Source organism: Rhyacophila brunnea, unplaced genomic scaffold (assembly GCF_057557595.1).
Source record: "Rhyacophila brunnea isolate RB1 unplaced genomic scaffold, BYU_Rbru_1.0 scaffold_38, whole genome shotgun sequence".
NCBI lineage: Eukaryota > Metazoa > Arthropoda > Insecta > Trichoptera > Rhyacophilidae > Rhyacophila > Rhyacophila brunnea.
Genome location: NW_028233048.1, coordinates 39866 through 59346, shown reverse-complemented (window position 1 = coordinate 59346; position 19481 = coordinate 39866).

Below are 19481 nucleotides of genomic sequence, written 5' to 3'. Positions count from 1 at the left end.
TGTGAGCCGCTTTGTTAAGTCGAAAATTATAACATTTCACATGAAAACGTGTCTATATTAGTTACGTGTATCACTAATCACACGCTACTTGCTGCATATATATGTTCGATAATTTACCTAAATAAAAATTTTATTTTCAACTCTGAAGGTGTCATTGTTTAATATATAAGAAATGAAAATATAAAAAGAATAACCTCTTGTTCTCAAACATATTCATAAATGCGCAAGCTCTTAAAAATAATACTTTTAAAACATATTTGCTAACTATATATCTCTTTATTCATTTTGTAATAATCAAAATTCATTTTTCTCTATTTTTTAGTTTTTTCCAGCAAATGCACAGCTTTAATTGGTTCTAAAATCATGTAGTGGTTTTACATAAATTTTAAATCTTATTTTAAAAAAAAAATTACGTCTTTTGTGTCAGAATAGACCCTGAAATTTGCAAAAATTCTACTTGATAAACTATAAATATATTTTTATATTATTTATAGTAGAAATATTTGTTTTTCTCAAAGTTTTATAAACCTAATAATATGCATGTTTAAATTTATCACTTACGTAATTATATGATATCAATAATGTGCTAAAGAATGTTTATATTGTACAAATAAAACTCTATGAATAACAAGAGGACGTTCCCGCTTTATTCTTGCTTTATAATAAATGATTTTATATTTTTATATTCATGCATGTTGTATTTAACGACAACATATCCACCTAGTTAACTGACATTATCAAACGATAAAAATTTAAACAAACTTCAAATTATGCTTTCAAATTTAATAAAAAAATTAAAAAATCCAATCTGTAATTTGTAAGTTTAGAAAACTTATTTCTAAATTTATTATCTCATAAGCTACAAAAATAAATATATGTAATTTAATGAAAACTAGATATAATAAATAAAATGACCTTTTTCAAAAAAAAGGAGAGTAAGAATAACTAATAATGCAACCCATAATTAACATGTAGTTCGATCGGCTTGCGTTAGTGTAAATATGATCAATATACATAACAGAAGGTAATTGTTTTTTAATGTGCTGACTATTTTGGTATAAATATATTCAAACACATGGAGCATGTTTTATTGAATACTAAACATCAATTACATATTACAGTCTTTAAGCCCATAGATTATTTTATTACGTTAGAAAAATATACGAGTTTTAAATTTATATTTTCACTGTTTTCATTCAGTTTTAATGGTGTAATCGCATCAGATTTTTTTTAAGGGCATACACAGCATTTAAGATTAGAAATGTTACACATGTATTTTTTTAATTACTAAAATACTAATTGTTTCAAAAATAAATTCAGAAAATATTTTACGTCATCGTGATTTTTTAAACGATATAAATTAGAAACTCGGTTTTTTAGATACTTAGCAAAAAAACTCATATTTTTTCTGAAAATGTTTTATCATCCAAAAAATAAATTTTGAACACAGGAATATATTTATGTGAAGTATCTATGTTAAGATATTGCAATTAATTAACACACATACATAATCAAAAAAATCACAATAAATGTTATTTTTATTGTGTTAATACTGTTTTTATAAACTTAAGGCTCAAATACATATACTTAAAACGATATGATAAAAATATTAAATCTACATGCTTATATATGTCTCTTCTAAATAGTAGTTAAAAATATAAGTGAACCCTTCATTTAAATGAATTCATTAAATTACACGTATTTCGCGCAAAGCACACAATTTAGAACACATAAAAAAATGTTTTTACATAGATCTTGTATTAATTTGACACTTTTGTGGCTGGATATGCCTAAAATTTCTTATAGGTTATGTAATATATGATAAGAATTGTAAAAAACCATTTTTAAAATCCATTCGGTTTTCATAAACATTCGATGAAAATTTTACCAAACTCTTTATAAATATATGTCTTTGAAATGAAAATATATTTTATTTATTTTGTGATATAAAGTTGTTAAAAATTCTTAGATTGAACTTTAGATAATTATTATAATACTTTTTTGCACCTTATGATTTATGCGATATTTACAAATGATTTTCTTCTTTAAAAGAATGCTGTTCTAATTTATTTATTATATTAAATTTTTGTAAATTCTTTTAGAGCTAACGATTCTGATTTTTTTATATATGACGAGTTGTATTTAGTAGGCAAACCTTCATTATTTATTACTGTGTGGCATTCTCGTGTTTGTATTATAAATATGTGATTTTTTTTCTTACTTTTATATCATGCATATTTTTACAGCATTTTCTATGCATTTATGAAGTTTGGATTATCATAGTTGACTAAAAAGTATTTCTGTCAAAAATCAACACAATATATTTTAAAATTTCAGCATATATTTTTCTTTAATCAGGTTCGTTTTATATATATTCTTTGAAGCGTATTTTTTATTTCATTTATCTTTAAGTTGAAATATTTTGTAAAAAAAGTTATTTAGATTTTAAATTTCTAGATTTCTCTTGTTTTATTTCGCCAAGTAGGTTCATCATATTATTAATAGGCGATAAAAAGCTATTTATGCCCGTAATGAGAGAAATACACGAACTCCAAAAAAATCCATTGCACATAACGTGGAATCTAGCTTTATCCTATGAACTAATATCTCAGTTTCGTTATCCTTGATTATCAGAGCATTCGAATAGATAAGATGAATATAGACTAAACACATTTTGTATAAATAAAAAATATTTACTTCGATCTAATATATTATAAAGTATAATGATATGGCTTGACATATGCATTTAAATTGTGAAGATTTTAGATGCATGATAATTGAATTTTATAAAGATTCCGATTGAATTTTTATATTATGTCTATATTTTTACTATCTAAAAATTCTTTTTTTCAATGTAAATAGCTAATTAAAATAGTCGATCAGATAACAGTTTTACTAATATGTTTAAAAAAAAGTCACCTTACTGTTTATTATATACAACAAAAATATTAGACCAAATTTTAATACAAATTCAAGCTCAAAATGAATTTTCGTACTTAAAATCATCATTTTGAATATTTATAAAATTTCTTTTAGCTATATTGACCTTCAAAAATAATATATCTTTCAAATATCTATCAAATAATCGCCAGCTTGTCATTGTATAGTATTTTCCTATTTTCTAATGGTTTGTATATTTTTTTACTGATCCTTTAGATTTTTTATGCCAAAACTTAGTTTTTAAAAAAAACGAGACAGACTTGTAAACTATTTTATATAAGATAATCACATAAAAAATAATTTCTAGACTTTTCCAAATAAACATTTTATATATATTTGTGCTAAATTGTGTTTAATCCTTCTATATATTCCTTATGTATTGTATATATAAATGATAGTATTTTTCATGAAATCTTGAATTTTATAATATAGGGCATGTACTAAACTATATGTTTTATTTCGCAAAGTTTTCTGTCAAATGTTTTTCAATTTATTTATCATTGACATATTAGACTATTATATATTAAGATACTCACCCTAAGAAATCATTTCTTTATAATATATTATGTACTTTTGATATTTTGATAATATAACATGGATGTTTCCCCTATAATATATGTCATTAATTTTGATTAAATCACGTCTATTTATGTTTTTTTGTTGCCAATCTATCTATAAAAGAAAATAAAGAAATAAATGATATATGACAAGAAAGTATAATGTAGTTATGAAGCAGAAAATTAGAATCTAGTTGCAAACGATGTCAAAGTTTTTAAATAAGCATATAATTTTGCATTTGATTTCAATAAGAAATTACACGAAATTATTAGAAAAAATTGTGATAAGCCCGCCATATTATAGCATTAGAAAAAAAAAGTCTTCTTAACAATTATTATGTAATTACCAATTTAAAGTAACAAACTATCTAAGTTCAAGTCAACAGAAAAAATATTAGGCTTCTTTATTTGACAGTATAAAAAGCAAAAATTAGAAATAATAATATATTTTTTTTGGATTGTTTTTTAGATATAATATTTTAAAATCCAGAAGAGGGCACTTTTACTGCAATAAAAAATGATTTGTTGTTACATACAGAGCAAATTTTTATTATTAAACAATTAAAAAAACAGATGATATTACTAGGATTTCTACTGTAATTATCTGATGGTCCAAAATAGAATTAGCTGACTTTTTTTTATATTTATTCAAATAGAAGTATCTAAATAATGAAAGCCAAGGCTATTATGTTTCATCATAAAAAACAAATATAGAAAATAGAGAATATCAGTACAAGATTTTTTTACTGGGAGCCTTCTTTATAAATAATATTTTATTAGATCCTCGTTGTTTAAAAAGTCATATAATGATTTTATAACCATGATTGTTATGATAATCAAAAAACGAAATACATACTATGTATTAGAGTTTTAAATTAGCATAAAAATATTGTATTTTAATAAATTTATCCAAGTATTATTATTCATAAAGTAAAACAATATAAGAGAAAATATATTTTTCTAACTAATATTTGACGCTTTAATGTTCCATGAATTTTATCGTTGATTCACTCTTAAGCAGATTCGAATTTTAAACAGATAGTATGTAAAATAATGCATTGACCATGAATTTCGTGCTAAGATACCTAGTAAATATGCAATTTTTAATTTTTTAATGATAAATAGGCAAGAAATCTCATTTCAATGCTATTTAATGATGATATTATGGCTTCGATATATGAACCTAATGTATTGGTCCGCAAAATTAAGCAATAAATATGTGATAAAATCCTTTTAAATTATTTGTACACGTCAAATAGAATTACAAACTACATTTGATTTCTAATAAAACAAATATTAGACTTTAGATATCTTCTTAGATAAATTTTCTTTATTATTGAAGCATTTCATTTTTTAATCAAAAAAATATTACTTATCTAGCACGGAGGATTATAATTTATTTTTAAGATCCTTTATGTAGCCTTTATATTATTCTTGTAATTTTCTAAATTGGTTTATATATTAAAAGAAATGGAAAATATGTTTTTCAGTATTATTTAAAAATATACAAAATTGACTCTGTTTTCTGATGAAACAAAAAGAAAAAAATTGATTTATATACATTCATTCTATTACTTATCTGATTTTATGCGTTTAAAAGCAATGCTAAAAGTAAAAGCATGCTCAAAAAAAATTTACGCAAATTATAAGTATATTGGTGTTATATTTGTCATAAAAGTTGAATTTTAATTCTCCTTTGTCATATATTTACACAGCCTCTAAAACTATCAACAGCTATGTATAATTTTTAACTGTACTATCGATCGATTTGTCCTCAAAATTGTGGTAAATAAGTGTATTACGAGAATTTCCTAGGTTTGGGCTTTAAAACCGCCTTAATATCTGGCTAATGATTGAAAGGGATTTTTGTTACAAAATCTTTGCATGCAAATATACTATATTAAAAGATATCGAAAGATCAAATGGCCTATGAACTTGTCAAAATATAATATATGTATCTACAAAGTTAATACTTCAGGTTACTCGATTTATGTAGCATTTTTGTATATGATAATGTTTAGAAAATGTAAAATAATAAAATGAATTTCATATTCACTATTGATTATTACGTTAAATTTAATAATTATTTTAATCTATACTTTAAATTATCACCCGTAATACAAAAATGATAGACCATGATTCAAGCCTAATATTTTGTCGGATAAGCTATCTCAATGCTATTTACATAAATAATGTTCTGAGTTTTTTTAATTGTTGTGATGACATAAAAAAACCTTTAATTAGATTATATATCAATTTATTTTTTGTTTAAAAAAATAATAATTCGAATCGATTTATATAACTTTAATATTGCTATTGTCTAATAAAAATAAATCCAACCCATAATTCATTACAAAAACATATTATATTTTGACAATGAAAGAATTATAGCTTCTTCAGTGATTTATAGGCAGATAATATTTCTAAATGTAAATTTTATATTATAATGATGTATTACAGCAAAAATATCATACGTGAAGGTTTGACTATGATGATTACAGTGTAAATAAGTCTTGTAATTGTTTTAAATGTCTTTTAATCCCAGAATATCAACTTTGTAACATATTGACTACGCCTCATATTATCAAATCGATCTCACGTTTTGAGACTGCATAAAAACGGACCCAATGTTGTTAATTGCTTAAAGTCTTTTTGTATGATCTTCAAATATGTAATTGCAGATTTGTTGTATTGGGGGTACAATTTTAATTTCGTAATCATTTTTGATAACTAATATTCACCGACAAAAACGTTTAATTATTGTCTACTTATAACAACTAAGCCCTCACATTCGTATTGGAATTGCTGGAATCTCAATATTGCAAAACGTGTAAGATTTCAATAAATGTATTCAATTTATACACAATTCGGCTTTGCATATAATATGTATTATCTTATTTAATGTCACATATTTTATTCTAATAATATAAATTATTTATCATTCTTCGTTTGGATAATTAGTCTTGATAAGTTTCATTCTTAAAATATTACAGTTTGCATATTTATGTGAAATGATTTATTAAAAAATATCATCTCTATCTATTAATAAGAAACAGTTATTAGAAGATTGATTCTAGTCTTATTGAATGTTTTTTGAAAGGTTTTATTTAAATGAAATCGAGCATAAATGTATTGTCTTATGTAAATATAAATTTATTATTCTAAAATATATAATGATCACCTGAATGCTTTTAAATAATAATACAATGAGCGTAAAAAAACATGACTAAAGCAATTTCATAAGTGCAAAAATACATATGTCATTGTTTTTAAACCTAGTTCACTTCTAGAGGTGATATAAATCGAAGAAAATATGAAAGTTCTTCAGAAAAATATTAAATTAACAACTATGATATAAATATGCAAGAAAAATTTAAGACCATTAGAGTATATGCACATTTTCTTGGATTCAACTTATTTAAAATATCTAATTATTTCTTTTTCTGTACTGTTCTGTTTTATATTCCTATCAAATAGATCTTTGATTTATATGCATCGGATAGAGCGTACAGCATTTATTTTATGACAAATACTAATTTTTTATAAGTGATTATTCATTTTTTGATTTGTAACTTTGTCCGATGGGTAACAATTATCATAAAAATGCAGTATAAAAAAGTTACATGTAACACAAAATGGCATTTTTCTTTTTTTTTGTTGTAAAATAGCAAAATTATATCTTTTAAATGCCTGATTTATGGATTAAAAAAAATTGTATACTGCCAAGCATATATTTTGTCTAAAAATATAATTCATTTTGTATGATGGTACATGAAATATTTTAAATTAGTTACGAACTATATAAATAGATTTTACGTACTAGAGTTGGATGTTATGTCTGTGTTATATTTTCTCAAATCCTAAAAAGACACAGTAAAATTATACACCTCGAAAAATCATATCATAATTTTATATACGCATACAAAAACAGTTATGCGATTTTGCGATTCTTTTTTTATTATTTTGTGATAGTTTTTGTAAAGACGATAATATCAATAGGAAACTAAAATATAATAAATATGTAATAAAATCAATATCTTAAGATAGGCCTAAAGTATTTACGAAATTTATAAGATATGATAATTCTTTTAAATGAAAAAATGCAATTTTTTTTATATTGATTTTTTGCGCGATACGGCAATAATAAAATGCTATAAAATATTTATAGTTACATGTATTTAGAATTTTCTATAGTCCAGATTTATATAATAAGCATATAGAAAAAAAATGAATTTAGCATATATTGTGATTTTTTAGCTGTTTTAAATAATTGGATATACCCGAAGGGGTTTTATACATTACCTTATAGTTTTAACTATAAAAAAAAGAAATAAAAGTAGAAACCATTGAAGTTATGCAGAAAAACTATTTTTTTATATCTAAAAAATATTTTTAAGAAACAATAAATTATTAACATAAATATGATTGTCAGATATGGCATATTTTTTTACAAGAAAAAATTATAAGCCGTGTAAAAATTAAATGCTAGCCATTAAAAAAATAATTTTCTATAAATTTAATATCAAAATCATATAATAGTTTTATAATGCGTACATCATATTGTATTTTTATGCGTATGCCTGAAAATATATATATACATATACTAAAATATAGATTCTGCTTAATGGGAACATCATACACTTATAAAAATTACATATTGCAAAATCTTTAAGATATTTTTATTTTATTAGTAATTTTTTTATATATTGGCAAATATAATATTTTAAAAAACATGTTTTCACAACATCTAGATCTCACAACAAATTTTCAATAAATAAGCTTTATATTTGTGTTTTATGAAACCATGATATAGTATAAAATAAGAAAACTACTTGTTTCGTATGATTTAAATTTTTGAAAAAATATTTACTTTTAATATATCATTAAGATTCTTATTTTTAATGTTAGTGCTAAATATAACTGTTAATATCACAAAAAAATCACGCATAAACAAGATCACGTCAAGCAACAGAAATTTTTTTATAAGAATAAATCTCTATCTTATATTATAAATATAAAAAAAGTTATACCTTAAGCTATATGTTTAGGTCAATTTTTTTAAATTATCTTTTATGCTTAATTTTTGTAAAAACCGTATATTTCATGTCATAAAATATATTATGCGTAGATTTTATACGTATTACAAGTCTTTAGTCAAAGAATGTAATATAAAACCATAAAATTATGTAAGAATAAATTTCCTAAATCAAGAACAAAAAATCATTGGACATTGATGTATATATACGTAGTTAATTTTTTGCATATTAAAGATATTATAAAGAGTTAAAATTTATTTTTTCCTACTTTTTGACGCTTCATATTTAATACTAGCCACAGTTAGCATTATTTATAAATATTATCAAATTTTTCTAAAATTTAAAAATAGCGTATATAGGATTATTGGAAGGCAGGTTAAATATTAAAAATCGGTTTTTGTACTTAAGTAAAAGCTAGATAGTATTTTCAGCGCAGTTTATATTTCATATTTGTTCTGTGCGGTATTAAATATTTTATGCTCAATAAGAACTATTAATATATAGCCTAATGCTATTTTAATCCGATAATATCTACTGACTGTTTTTGTAACATTCGAAACTATTATTTACCCTTAAAGTCTATAAATTGGAATCTAAGTGACCTTTTTTAATGAAAAAAAATTAGATCATATATAACTTTTTAACATGCACAAATGCTTCTAGATTTTATCTAAAGTTATAATTTAAATATATATACATTCAATTATAACATATGAAAAATAGATGAACCTTCGAATTATATATTATAGTTCATAATTCAGAATTATCATTAAATAAGTTCACATGAACATTTTTTTTAAGCGTAGAATCAAAAATATTATACTATATATAGGAAATTTTAGATCTTCCGCTTATTGGTTTACTATCTATGGTAAATATGTCCCATATAACCAGAGTATTAAATGACTGATCCTAGTAATTAGAGTAAAATTCTATATTATTGCGCATAAAAAGGGTTTTTTGTTAAAAATAAAAGGAAATAACCAGCATTATATAAAAAGGTTTATTTTAGGAATTGTAATAAAAAAAAATTATTCAACAAATCAGTCCTAAAAAATCAAATGTGATAAAATCGTATTATAATAGAAACTTACCAATAATTATCAATTGTAAATCATAAAAATATCTGAGCGCATATTTATTTTAAACTATGATAGAACTCAATGTATATAATGAGTATATATTGTAATCGATTAAACTACATCTTTGAAGAAGATAAATAGCATATAAGTATACAATATAATTAAACTTATTCCATAATTTTGATGAAAGAAATACGTGATCTTATTTTAATAATATGTATGTTTATTAAGGAAACCCCAAGAAATTATGAATCAAGATTTATAATTACAAGCCAATATATAAACACGTAAGATAGAAAATATTATTCCACAAATAAAAAGAATATAGACGAACTAGATACGAAGATGTAAAAAAATTAAGATTAGATGCCGTAGTACTCTAAAATGTAAAGTGCATCGATAGAAGCAACAAAGAAAAATGATAACAAAATTAACTTGGAAAGGCTAAGAAATATTATTATTTGCAGAATAAAGGAATATTGCTTTTTAGATACTTAGAATACAATGATGAAGCTTAAAACTTATTTCAAAGGCATGAATCAAGATTAAATGAACACATTTTATGTTGAATCATATAATATAAGATGGTGTCACTTTTGATTTTATGACCAATTTAAACACAAATGCCCATCTCTTAAATCTTTTGGCATAGATAGAACCAAGAATAATATTGCTATGGAATTTGTAGCAATATTCAACGCTTACATATAATTTGAACATGACTAAGAACAGAAAGATGAATATTTTAATTAAATTCTTCTATTTAAGATGGTTATAGATTAGTAGAAAATACAAAAGTTTAAGATTTTAAAACCGAAATTATCCACATGTATTTGAAACTATATTACCCATCGCAGCTTAATATCAATAATAAATTCATAATTGATCTAGATCCACAAACTTTGAAAATACCGAAACAAAAATTTTTGTTGTATCAATGACTAACAGTATAAAATAGAACAAATTTACATAATTGTATGTTTTTAATGCGCAAATTGGTGTTTTTATCTTCCGAAATATAAAATAATTTATTCTTTATGTACATTTATAATTTATGTGTTTCTATTATTTTAAAGAATGTGCTTTTAAACAGTAGATCGACGTGAAAAGTTATTCATATGACTGTAATAATTAATTAGCTATCTTAAAATTATTCCAGAGGCAAAGATATTGTAAATTTGTTTCCAAAGATATATGGAATTCAATCGTTCCATGACTGTTTGCCAATGAGCACATCAAACTACATAAAAAGTGTTTATTATTTCGGAAATGAAATAAATCTTACAGTTATAATTGTTTCTGAATATAAAAATGTACAAAATAACAAAAAGAACAATCCAGATTTTTACATATAACTATAATACAGTCCAAATATATTTTTTATGCTTGTTAATTTCTAATAGTAAATTTAAAATAATATTTTGTTGTTATATATAAACCATCATAAAATTTGAATATTATATTTTTTAAATGTCTAGCATTTATGTTTATGATTCATATTTTAATTATTACCAAACAAAATTATTTATATCTAATTTAACCTTATTTGATCTATAAAGCGATACAAAGATCGTTTTAATGAAATTTAATAATTAAAAAACAAAAATAATATCAGCATATCGAAAAACAGGTATCCTTCGTAACATAATTGTGGCGTATTTCAAAATGTACACTATTTTTTATTAAGCACTATTATGGTATACTTTTGCATCTGCGAATTCTTTTTGTAAAACTAGAAATATATCTTATAATAATTTTTATTATATTGATCACATCATCTATTTTAATATAAATAATTGTTATAAAAATCATAAATACGTATTTTTTCATAAAAAATGTTTTTAAATGTCTTTAATAACAGGTATGATTCTTTATTAGCTTTAATATTATTATAAAACTTTTAAGGCACCTATTTTTATAAAAATATTTACAGACATATTTTATCTTCCTAACGTTTTTAAATTTCTAAAATATTGTCAGTTGAAATTATAAATTTAGTTTTTTTATATATAAAAATGCAGTATGATAACTAGAGATTATTTTATAATTTTTCTGAAATTTATTGTTTTTTATATAAAAAAGCAATAAAAATGAGAAACTATCAGCATAAGTTAAAAATGGACTGAAATCAAAGATTTTCCGTATAAATTATATACGTTTTTTTCTGGTAAAATAAAAATTAAAGATAGAAAATCATTAATAATATCTAGCAATTACTGAGTAAAATTTTTTTTGATCTACTTTCTATAAATTAATCAATAAATTTTATTTAATTCTAATGAAATAAAGCTGGTTACAGCAATTTACATACAATTTGTTTTCATATAATCTAATCAAAGGTTAATTTTTGGTTTTTATCCTCATGTAATTTTTTCTATTAAAAATTTTGCACAATGTTATATTTAACATTTATTAATGGCAGAAAAACTTTGCATAAAGCTGCAAGTCTTAATCTTTACTGTTAAATGATAATATAAAAATGCAATCTGTTAGAAAATAAAAATAATAGCTATATTTTAATTGTGACCTTCATCGTTTTTTAACCATAAAAAATATTAAGAAGAAAAAACTATACTAATAAAAATAAATGCTGTACTATAATATAACAGAGATTAAAAAAAATTATATGATTTAGAAATAAAAACTACATTTTATTTGCATCTTTTAATTATGTTTTATTAGAAAATATTAGCCCAGAATTACTTATATTTTTAGAACTTCAAATTCATAGCGCCAAAAATCGGTATATTTTCTTTGCTGTGGTAATAAAACAAAAATATTATCATGGAAATTTAATTTTATTTAAATATTAAATAGGGTTTTTTTGGGGATTTATTTGAATTTACGCAAAGGAAAGATAAATTATAAATTTTACATATATCTTAGCTGGTTTTTTATGATCAAAAGGTATGTAGTTAGTGCTTTGTAGTAATTTTTTTTTGAATAATTTATTAAAAAGTTCTTATTTTTAACGGAATTCTTATATATTTGATTAAAGATGTTATTATTTTATACATCGAGATTTTAATAAACCCTTAAAATAATAAATTGTATTTGACAGCATTTATTTGTGCCATGGCAGATGAAATATATTTTTTTATAATAAATATGGGATAATTTATCTAATAAATCATGGGATATAATTATATAAAGTAAGGTATATAAATGGACAGAATAAATTATTTTGTTACATTTAGCAACGTATTAAAAAAAATCTTTTAATAAAATATAATCCATACTTTTGTGAAAATGATCTCAGTTGCAACCTTAATTATTTTCTGTATAATTTAAACTCTGATTAATATTAAAAAAAGTATTCGTTAAAACCAGCTTATAAAGACCATATTTTTATTCAATAATTTTTTTTTAGGTATTTTTCAAATTAAATGTTATATATCATATCACAACAACATATATTCATTTATTTTTAAGATGTGACTTTTATTTTGAAATTTAATAATTAGAAATTTATTGGATAATTATAATCAGATTAATGATAAAAAAAAGTTTGAAAGAAGCGTAGAGTAAAAAAGATTATTAATTATATATTTTTTAAAAATTGAAGATTAAATTTTAAAATTTATTAAAGATTCGAGCAAATGATGAACATGTTCTGACAAATTTTTTTGCACGCCTTAGTTGTATAAAAAAAACTTAAATTACATTTGTATCGGCATGATGTAACACCCCATTTTCTCAATCAAAGCTTCTCATCAATTTTATCAATTCACCTGGTGAGAGGTCTTTAATCTCTGGCCAATGCCATCTTACAGCAGCAGGAAAGTATTTCACGGGGATGTCCTATTTATTAACCTCGACAGGTTTGTAGTTTTTTATTATTCTTTACGAAATATTTTTACACTCTTGTCGTCTATTCTTGAAGGATTGGATTTTAAAGAATACAAATATTTGTGATAAAGATTTCTAAAAAGCAAAGAGCCCACAATTGTTATTGCAAACTAATGAAAGTAGATCATCATTTTAAGCAATATGTTTAAAACAGAAGGTTAAAATATTTGATGAAATACATGTAATTTTCTGATCGTAGTAAGCTTATGAACACATCCAATTACACAAGAAAAATCCAATTGAAAAGGGTGGTCTAGAATTAAATTTATATAATGAAACTGACTTTGAAAATGTTTATATAAAATGTTATAAAAATTATCGAAAACAAAAATTGAACAGTCTTTGATTATAATAAAAAATTTGAAGGCGATTGTTTAAATTCAAAGATCTTAAATATATCCAGAGGATAAAAGAACCAAAAAAAATATATAAAATAAATTTAACTATCTAAAAAGTTCGGATGTGATAAATTATTGTAAAATCCACAAATAAAATAAAACTCAAATTCTGCAGCCTTATATATCGAAAAACCAAGAGGTACTAAGCTAGAAAGATGATAAAAGACAAATATTCGTTACTTTAAATATTTCAATCGGACTAATAGTAACTTTCATGCCATATAAATGCATTCCAAATCCTAAGAAAAGTAATTCTTTTTATTACAATTACTTTACAATTCATTAAAACAATCCTATAAAATATATGACAGACATTCTTTAGCAATTTTATATGATTAAACTAAAAAAACATTACCCATATATCTATGCTCCGAAAGAACCTAAATGATATTTAGTTGGCCAGATAAGCATATTTTATTATAATTTTGTTGATAATCTTTATTTTTAAATTATTAATAAGAATTTGGGCTCTACTAAACTTTCTTGGTGATACGAGCGAAATTTCATTTGACTATTAATATTCAACAAATAAAATGTTCACTTTCAGACCAAATTATTCATATGTAATTAAAGATATAGAAAAACATCTAATATCAATACGTTTTCACATTTAAACAAAGAGGAATAACAGAATATATTTAAACGTCCCAATAATCTGATAATCGATTGATTGGAATAAACCTACCCGATTACTCGAAGTAAATATATATAAAAAATGTAGATATCCCAATATAACTATATTACAAAAACTAAAAAATAAATTTATCGCCGAATTTTTTTATTCTTGTATAATGCATGTCATCATTGATGCTACGGAATATTCGTAGATTTTACATTCATTGTATGTTTTATAAGAACAATATATCTCTTTTTTAAACGAAAATAAAAAATTTGACGAACATTCTAGATTTTTTTAATCTAAGAATGATACTTATTAAAAAAAATTTAACCATTAGAATCATCAAATATTAATATGTTTTTAATGATCTAAGTCTTTAAGTGTAACAAAACTCATAGAAAAAAGATATTGAATAATTTAAATAATTATATCAATTTAATATAGTATAATACAAAAGGAAGAAAATATGGATTCGCAATTTTTCTAAATAATTTATGCATAATAGTATCATTATATCAGAGCATTGCAGATATTTAAAAAATATTTTACTTAGTATCCAAATGGGTTGATTGTCCTCTTGAATCATATTATTACTTATTTAGAAAACTTGATTTGATTGTCTTTTTTTAGACATAAATAAGCGTTGTGATGTCTACATAAGCCTCATAAAATATAAAAGTACGCTTTGAGAAAAATATACAATCCATATAAAAAAATATATATCTATTTATGATTTCTTATGATATAATGTCGAATAATTATCTTTTAAACTTTTATTAGCTGGTATTTCCACAAGCCTTTACGCCATATTTAAAAATTGAATATATAAATTCATAGAAAGGGATTTATAGAATGGTATACATATTTGTGATACACCTTCTTCCATTTTCATATAGAATTTACTTCACTAAGTATCTTTATCCTATATATTGACACCTTTTCCGTCTATAATAAATTATTCTTATATCAATAGTATATGTAAAATTAATGTCTTGTTATAAACATTACAAAATGCAAAACAGCCTGTTTTATATAATATAAAATTTTTGTATCTGAACTAATTACCTTTTACTTTTCATATTCATATTTTTCTCGCCATATACTCTTTAATTTTGTTTTTAAAAGCTTCATCTTCGTATTAAAACTTGTACATATGTATATTATCATGGTTATGATAGTTTAATCAATAGTTCAAACAGAAGAACAGGACTGAGGAACTATAGTAGTAATTCAAACAATTGATTTTATAAAGAACGAAGAGAGCAATAAATGAATAAAATAATTTAGAAAATAAATTTAAAAAATCAAACTTGCTCTTCTAGTAAATGACCAACTCTATAAATGCTCTTTCCAAAATAAATTTTTATTTAAGATAATTACAAATCAATCCGATTACGCTTTGACTATATATACGCCTTGGTTGACAGAAAATAATGTCTTACTATAACAAATAATTTGCTACGCTCTTATCATATAAAAAAGTATAGAAGCTAGACATGATATAATAGTAGACAGAAATGACGGCAGGCCCGAACGAAATTTCGATTGCGAAACTTCAAAAAAAATATAAAGCGTGAGTATTTTAAACCACAACGAAGATTTTGAACAGATAAATTATTTTAATTTGCAATATAATAAAATATATAATGTACTCTATAGTTAGATATCATAAGATTTGTATGTTTACAAGAACAAAGAAAATAATATCACAGAAATAAATAAGATAGTCAAAGAATATCTGAATATTGTCGTATAGAGAATTACCAGTAGCAAACACCCTAAATATGTAAGTAAATCACAAGATATTATAGAGAATCCAGTTTACTTATGATAAACTCACCAAAAAAGAGAATCAGCATCTAAAAAAAATCTTTGCTGTGTAAGAATCAAAATTAAAAAAATACTGTCATTAATCCAACGTAATGTGAGCTTAATTATAGCACAAGAATCAACAGCATAAAAAAACGTTATAAACAGCGTTACATTAAGCGACTTTATCTCAAAATCGTGGACCAAAAATTAGAGCACTATAAGTTAATAATAATAAAAAACTGTAATAAAAATACTTATAAAAATAAAGCACAAAGACGAAGAATAAAAATATGAATTTTAGCAACCAAACAATCAATATAAAAAAATGAAAGATATTGCATCGCAAATTATTATATGAGAAAAAAACAATAAAATCTGATGGGAAATTTGATGCAGGGCTATGGCCTAATTTGTATAAATAAAATAATATAAAAAAGATGGTTACCAAGTATCTATTTGATTCTATTTTATATAGAAATTATGTGTTTTTACGTTGACTTTCAAAATAAAATCAAAAATTTTATTAACTTTCGGCCTAATATAAAAACTATCGCCTGAGGGGATCTATAAATTTTATATAAAGCAATGACATCATTTAACTTTAAATCTACGATAATATTGCTGACAATTTTAAAGTAAATACTGATATGAATGGTTTTTTTAATAAAAAATATATATAATTCCACAGGAACCTATTACAATTGTATGGGAATTTATGCCAAAAACCTATATGAAACTTATTTATGAATTAGAAACTAAAATTATGAAGATATATTAGTAGTTAGATGTGGCAAGCGTAATCCTTTGTCTGAAAATCAACTAGTACCGCACGACTTACAAAGAATTTGTAGAAAAAGCTTCGCAACACGGCAATAAAAACGCAATATTGCAAAAAACTGAATTCTAAATGTACTAATGCAGGGTAAAATGTTGTCTTTATTCTTTTTTATTTAATTTCGTTGATGTAAAAATTCGATCATAATGAGTGGGTACACAGCCTTATAAGAGTGATGACGAGTAAATGGGCATTTTATTTCGCATAACAAAAAATAAAAATAAAAAAGTATGATTACAGGTGATATGCCGGTAAAAGTGAATATAAACTTTTTTTTGTCGTTTGCATGGATACATTGTTTAATGTACTTAACGTTTAATTAACTTAGAAAAATAAACAAAAGATGAATCTTTCAGAAAAATCATTTCTTATTATTATTGATATGAAGCTTGTGACCAAATCAATAGTAAATAAATAAATGACCATAAAAAAAGTGTATTTATTCGATTGCATGAATTATAAAAAAATAAAATGCAGTCTGCAACAAACAATTTAAGTTACGTTCAATATGCGGATTTAATATTAGATTAGTCGGATCTATGTACCTCTAGATACATTAAGATAGTATATCAGTGGGAAAAGATATAAAATTTGCCATTTTAAGAGAAATTATATCGAAGACTTCGGATATAGTTAAATCAAACGTTAACAGCAAAAATTTATAAAAACTCAATAAGGCACGAAAAATACTAATAAAACCACCGTATTGGCGTTTTTAGATATGAAAAAAAAGACTTTGCTACAAGAGTTGTTCAAAAAAAAATTTTATAAGAGAATGAATCGATTAGCTTACAGAAAGCAAAAGATAACGATAGTATTAAAAAAAAGTAAGATAAAAATAAGACTATATTGTTTATAATTTTTTATGCATAAAATTACCTTTAATCTTGAAAAGACACTTTCTAACAATTAAAGATTATACCCAATCATAGCACTCATGTACATTATGGAAGATTAGAAAAAAACAACGATCATTGTTAAAATAATATTTGATTTATAAATAACATTAGACAATCTATACATATAATAATTAAATTTGTAGCAAAAAAATGTTTAATGTATAAAATAAAAAATAAAAAATAAAAACTGGTATCTAAAAATCTTTCAGTATCTACAACAACTCAATGATTACAATAGCCAGATCTATTAGGTAGCTGGTCATCGATTAGAAAAGTCCAAAAAGGAAGCAAGATTATGTTTTATTCAAGATATTAACTATTAAACAGAGTATAGTCAAAATGACATGGCTGTAAGGAAACATATATAAGTTTGTGATTAATTAGCAGCCTAATGTAAAAGAATACTTGACCAAGATTACGTCGAAAGTATAAAGACGTTTTAACATGCATAAACTGTATACTCACAAAAAACCAGTAAAAATCAGAAGAAAATTATATATATTTCGATTTAAGAAGTAATAAATATGAACCAGCACCCATCAAGATCGATAGAAATAAAAATATGGATATTAATAATCACAAAATTTAAGAGAAATTTTTGTTGATGATAAGAAACATACCTTTGCACGTTAATAGAAAAAGGAAAAGCTTTTTTGATAAATATATGAATGTTATAAATGTGAATCTATAATAATTCATTATAAAGACAACGTAGTCATCCAATTTTACAAATGTATAACACGAATATTAAAATGTTTTGCCTTGGGAAAACATGGTGACAGAGTATCATAAGTTGTATATGAAGAAGTTTGGAAGGTCACCATAGCGGAAGCACCCGCACAAACAATGGGATCGTTAGAGACACTTAAAACAATATGCCAGAGTAATTATGTATCAGTGAATATATTAAAGATGCTGATGTTAGCAAATAAATTAGCCAATATATTCAATAAAAAAGTCCAAACTTTTTATTGAACAACGATAAAACATAATATTAAATCTAACTATGGATTAAAATCGTATATAAACACATTAGGCCTTTATCTAATTGTTACTCCGAGCTCATACTTTGTGAATTTAAGTTCTCGAAAAAGCCGATAAAGATCAAAATATATGCGTAAAAAAATCAAAATAATACCTCTTACTTTGTTTTATAGTGTTTAATTATGATTGCCAATACGTAAAAAATAACAAAAAAACACGCCTACTTGTGTAAAATATTAAGATTTGTAATATGCTTTTAAAAACCAAATATAAAATGCATGTATTTTAAATATGTTATAATAATTTTTTTTTGGTAAAATCCGATAATTCTGAAAACAGTAACTAACCTCATATTAAATACTGCATCCTAACAAAATCCATACAAGGCATTTTTTTGCGAAATTTTACAAATAGAGAATTTTAGCATTTTTGATAAGTTGAAATAAGATATTTCAAATCTGTTATTGGTA